The 5,772-nt window shown below is 40.6% G+C and overlaps 1 protein-coding gene across 3 annotated transcripts in view; it reads right to left on the reverse strand.

The window, feature by feature from the left end:
• Nucleotides 1-946, reverse strand: part of LOC139579123 (FHF complex subunit HOOK-interacting protein 1A-like) — a 39,360-nt gene extending 38,414 nt beyond the window's left edge. For all 3 annotated transcript variants that reach the window (XR_011675674.1, XM_071407420.1, XM_071407419.1), the window contains exon 1: nt 672-946. The gene's annotated coding sequence lies outside the window, so the exon portion shown is untranslated. The remainder of the gene's footprint in view (nt 1-671) is intronic.
• Nucleotides 947-5,772: the final 4,826 nt, after the last annotated feature.

Consider the following 5,772-nt stretch of genomic DNA (forward strand, 5'->3'; position numbering starts at 1 on the left):
AGTAACCCAATACCCTGACCTCTTCATCACAGAAAGATGATAAAGAGTACCAGTCCGGTCCAAAACTCATTTAAAAAATACCCTTCATACTACCATGTTTTGTTTCCCAAGTTTGCTGAAGTTGGAAGAGTGTGTGTGTGTGTGTCACATATCTGTTAACCTCTGCAGAATGAATAGCAGGAAGCCTACAAATAATTATGACTTATGTTACAGTAGATGCCAAATGTACTTTATGTTCGTGGCTCTGATTAAACACCTTCGTCTGGGCTCCATAGCATTAACATGTGGATAACTTCAGCAATAAACCTTGGCAAAATGTCACGTGAGGCACAATAAAGGTGAATGAAAGGTGACAGATTGTGTCCAGGCATTTACAAGAATCAAGCTGTATAGACAGATACTTTAAAACTTATTCTGAGAAATGTGCCCAGGACAGATGACAAGTCACTCTGATATACATGTTTTTAAAAAGACAACCCCGTGATAACAACCGACATGTAAACGTGTCACATTATGCCTTGACAGAGTCAGACAGTCCCTGTCACTTGACAAGCAGCGAAATACATTAACAATGTCTTGCCAAGTTATTTACTTTCTAAAATCCGTAACTTACAAACAATACATTAGCTGTAGTCTACTTATGTGTAAGAAGACCAACTGAAATATCGTACCGTATGCTGAGTCTCAGAAGTGCAAGTAGCCGACTTCGTGTAACAACACCGCACAGCTTCAAGATGTGGAGCAAAATCAACCTTTTACCCTACTTTCCTATGAGCGTCTTTCCAACACCAAAGTGCATAACCCTCTTGAAAATCACTAATTCTCCAGCAGAACGCTGTTCAATTTCCCTGGTTTAATGTCGCCTTCTATTAGAAAAGTAAAGATATAAGCTACTTAGCTAACAATATCGCCAACCAGTCAGTCTGCTTACTGTACGTAGTGTATACATAGGTGTGCGTTACGAGCACACTAAGCTCAGGCTCCTCCCTCTTTGTGCCCACAGCAGTTTGTGATAGTGATGGGCATTCTGGTTCTTTTCAGTGAGCCGGCTCGTTCGGCTCAGCTCACCAAAAAGAGCCGGCTCTTTTGGCTCCCAAACGGCTCTTTAAAAAAAATATGTTTTGTATTACTTCAAGTCAAACAGTTTGCGATAGTTTGACTATGATTGGTGTTAAAACAATTCGAATTAAATGATTAAATGAAATCATACTCTACCTTAACCACAATGTATTTAAAAATGCATTGGTTTGTTTTGAAAAATAATGCTATTAAACATTTGAATTTAAAGTATAACTTTTTTAATGTATATAAACAAAGTGCATATCAATCTAACCATTCAAAACGAATAGAATCTGAACAGCATAATAAAATATTGCACCATAACAAAGAAAAATAAATAACAATTTGCAAAACAGCAGCAAAACAGCAACCCACAAATTGAAATAAATGTAAAAAAGAAGGATGCTATTACACATGTGCATTTAAAGTAAAACTTTTAAAATGTATATAAACAAAGAGCATATAAATGTAACAATTCAAAACGAATACAATCTGAACAACATAATAATAGAATATTGCACCATATAAAATAAAAATAAATAACAACGTGCAAAACTGCAGCATCCCACTTAAATATTAAACTAGTCCCTCTTTTCTCTCTTTTTTATTGCCATGTTATAACCAGCAGCACACAGCAATGCTGACCATATTTTGCTTTTATGAGATATTTGCATTCAGAAATGCAAGCTGCCTCACTTTCGAGTGGCTGATGTGGTTTCTTCTTTCAGTAATTATTTGTTTCGTTTTCGAGAAGACCCTCTCAGAGGGAACGGAAGTGGCAACTATGCAGATTCTCCCGGTCATGACTTTAGTAAGCCTTGTTCTTCCACCAGCTCAGAGGATCTGCAGATCTTTGGAGGAGGGGATCCTCCAAATAGGATCGGACCTCCATTATGGCATCTGCTGAGGGATTCCTTCGTGCTGCATCCCCAGTTGCTCTCTCGTCAAACAGCAGACGTTTGTGGCACTACTGCTGGTGCTTCTGCTCCATCGGATCCCTCTTCTTCCTGTTGCCCTGGTGCCTGAGCCAGCTGACTGCTGGGGCTGTCCCTCCCTGCTGCTGAGGTTATTCTTTGAAGAGCCTCATCAATCGCTCTGGCATCACTGAAGGCTAACTTCTTAAACCTGGGGTCAAGTGCAGCGGTTTCTGAAAGCACGTGATTATATTCCATTCTGTGGAACTTTCTGTCCATTGATGAACATAGGGTGTCCATCAACTCTGTCACATGTCCTATGGTTACATTTACTTCTCTCTGGCGGCTGGCTGTGATTCGCTGCAGACCCTTACACAGGAGTATCATTTTTGAGGCTGTCACATAGCTGAAAAGAGAGAACAGTAACTTATTAGTTCAGGTTCATGTTTTGTCTACTGATACTACATTCTCATCTACTGCTCATATACATATATAATACTAGATTAAATAATAACTGCTTACTGTACCTCTCTCCACTGATCTCCACAGTGACCTGCTCAAAGGGTTCCAGGACTCTGCACACCTCCTCTGCCACCTCCCATTCCTCTTGGGTCAGAGCATCAACAGGTGCATTGACAATGGCCAGGGTAGAGATGATGGCATCCTTTGACTCAAGAAACCGTTTCAACATATATAATGACCACCTTGTAGTGCAGTCTTGTTTAGGCCTCAGCTCAGGCATCCCAATCTGGTGTTGTGTAGACTTTAGTTTTTCAGAACCTACTGTGCTCCTGTGGAAGTATTCCACAGCTGCTTTCACTTTGTCCACGGTGGGCTTCATCACCTTCAAAGCATCTCTTACAATCAGGTTGACATTTAAACATTTTCATGGCTTTGGTTATGTTAGCTGCATTGTCGCTAACACAACAGACCACTTTTCCATCTACTTGCCATACTCAACAGTTCCTCTGCCAAGATCTCTGAGGTGTGTCTTTCGCTGAACTCAAAGCAGTCCAGAAGACAGCTAGACATCAAAAAATCTTCAATGAAGTGACATGTAACCGACATTTAAGAAGTGGTTACCCTTGATGTCCAGCAGTCAGCGGTAAGGCAAACTGCAGTAGCTTTTTGGACTCTTTCCCACACTGAAGCCTGTGTGCTCTCGTACAGTTGTGGAATAAGTGATTTTGAAAGGGTTTTCCTGCTTGGAATTGTGTACATTGGATTTAGACTATTGCTATAATTTCTAAAACCTCTGTCCTCCACAATCAAAAATGGCTGGAAATCGGTGGCAATCATTTTAGCCAATGCAATATCAATTTGGCCTTGTTTTGCTACAGACATAGACTTTGGCATAAACTGGTGTAACGGATGTGAAATGGCTAGCTAGTTAGCGGTGGTGCGCGCTAATAGCGTTTCAATCGGTTACGTCACTCGCTTTGAGACCTTGAAGTAGTGGTTCCCATTGCTCTGCAAGGGCCGTGGCCTTTGTGGAGCGATGGGTAACGACGCCTCGTGGGTGACTGTTGTTGATGTGTGCAGAGGGTCCCTGGTTCGAGCCCGGGTATGGGCGAGGGGACGGACTAAAGTTATACTGTTACATTGATGCTGTTGACCCGGATCACTGGTTGCTGCGGGAAAGGGGGGTAAGTGTAACGGATGTGAAATGGCTAGCTAGTTAGCGGTGGTGTGCGCTAATAGCGTTTCAATCGGTTACTTCACTCGCTTTGAGACCTTGAAGTAGTGGTTCCCCTTTCTCTGCAAGGGCCGCGGCTTTTGTGGAGCGAACAATGCTTCGTGGGTGACTGTTGTTGATGTGTGCAGATTGGCTCGACCCTCCCTCACGCATCTTTGGTTCATTGGTTGACACTGCGTGTCTGATTGACAGGAACAACAGGTGAGGCTGAGCAGACAGTCAGAACGAATGTGTGTGTGCGCTTGAGCATTTAGGGCTATATTATTTTATAAATTTTTTTGTTCTTTGAATTAGTTCATTCTATTAATTTAAATCTTTTGATTATTCATATCTTAATTTTTTAATATTTTTATAAATAGATTCGGCTCTTCTGATAAGCGAGCGGGCTCCCAACATTCACCTACAAGAGCTACAAGAGCTATTAGAGACGACTCGTTTCGCGAACGACCCATTACTAGTTTGTGAATGTGAGAGCAGTGTGAGAAGTCAATGCACTGTGAATGATTGCCCTTCACACAATTGTTTTCTATACAAAACAAGGATTTTAGTCCTGTATTTCAAAACCTCTTTTTATCCTGCCTAGCCCATATGATCAAAGGACTAGGCTATTCCATCCTAAACAATAATAATTGAATGGCAATGTAAAACCATACAAACATAGACAACTGTGTCCACCCAAATCCTGTTAGTAGATCAACAACCATGACTGAACAGGACTGTTAACAGTGTCACCTGTTTTAAGGAGCTCTGTGCCAGCTGTTATTCTCGTCACAGGGCCCGAGTTGGAGCAGCTATTTGCCGTGTTATTAGTCTCTGTTGTAAAAACAAGGTAAACCTGTGTTCTTGGTCATGGCAGACTAAGTAGACTTCTCATAGCAGATGAGGAATTTACATTTTAGAAAATGTTTATTTGCACATTGTGTATTGTGAAAAGTATATGCACACATGTATCATTTCTACTTTTTTTTTTACATAAAAATATTGTCTATCCTGAACTTTATGGTTACCTGATACCTTTGTAAACAACCAACTCATTGTGTATTTAATATTACTTGTATTATTACGTATTATTATTTCTCTACTTTCTTTCTCTCTGCATTGTTGGGAAGGGCTGTAGTATGCATTTTCCTGTTAGTCTACACCTGTTGTTTACGAAGCATGTGACAACATTTGATTTGAACTGTGGCAGGTGCTGGCTAGTATAAATAAACAAGGTAGATGGGGACATCTAGTGCTTATAATTTGAAGTACACCTCCTGAGAAATTGCTCAGTTTACTATGAATCTTTCAGACAGTCTCGGTGGTATTTCTCTGTCTCTATGCTGTAGAGAACATATGTGTTTGGACTGTGTGCCAATATTCAAATATAAAACTTGGGGATTAATTAATAGATGTGAAACATCCAAAATAGGATTCAAAATACTACCTCAGCCATATGATTTCCTAGATGCAATGGTAGACTATACTGTAATAAAGATAGTATTAAATGTATGAGCTTTTTTGTCTATGCTTCACAATAGATATAAAAGTCAGTCTTTATGCTTTTACTCATGATCAAAAGTGTGATGAAGACTTGTCCACTGGAGGTCGACTTTAGGCAGCCATGTCAAAGCCAAACTATCATCGTCAAACACACGGTCAGAGGCTGGTTGTGGTGAGTCAGACCATTCTGCTGTAAATGAGTGGTCTTTACTGGCTAACTGTTCTTTGTCTAACAAGATAATACCTGTGGAACTACCATGCCCCAAGGAGACGAGGTGGGAGACTGTCTTGTCTTCACCCGAGTCAGGTGCAAGTCACACACTGGTAGTGCAACAGGGTGGGAGGGAAGAGTTCGTACAGTATGGAAATCAGATTACCTTGAAGGGGAAATATACATTTGTATACATAATCATTACTACTAGCTTAAATAACTACACCATTTGTTTTTACACAACTCAACACAGTTAGTAGGCTAATATGTAAAGTAGTAGGCTGCCTTTTAATTTGTATGTGATTCAACAACAAAAAACAGCTTCTGCCTGTCTCTGCAAGCCGTAACATGTATTGAATGACAGGTGAACTAGCATCATCACTATGGGCGGCTGTCTGGGTATTTATGGG

This window comes from Salvelinus alpinus, chromosome 6 (genome assembly GCF_045679555.1).
Source record: "Salvelinus alpinus chromosome 6, SLU_Salpinus.1, whole genome shotgun sequence".
Classification (NCBI taxonomy): Eukaryota; Metazoa; Chordata; class Actinopteri; order Salmoniformes; family Salmonidae; genus Salvelinus; species Salvelinus alpinus.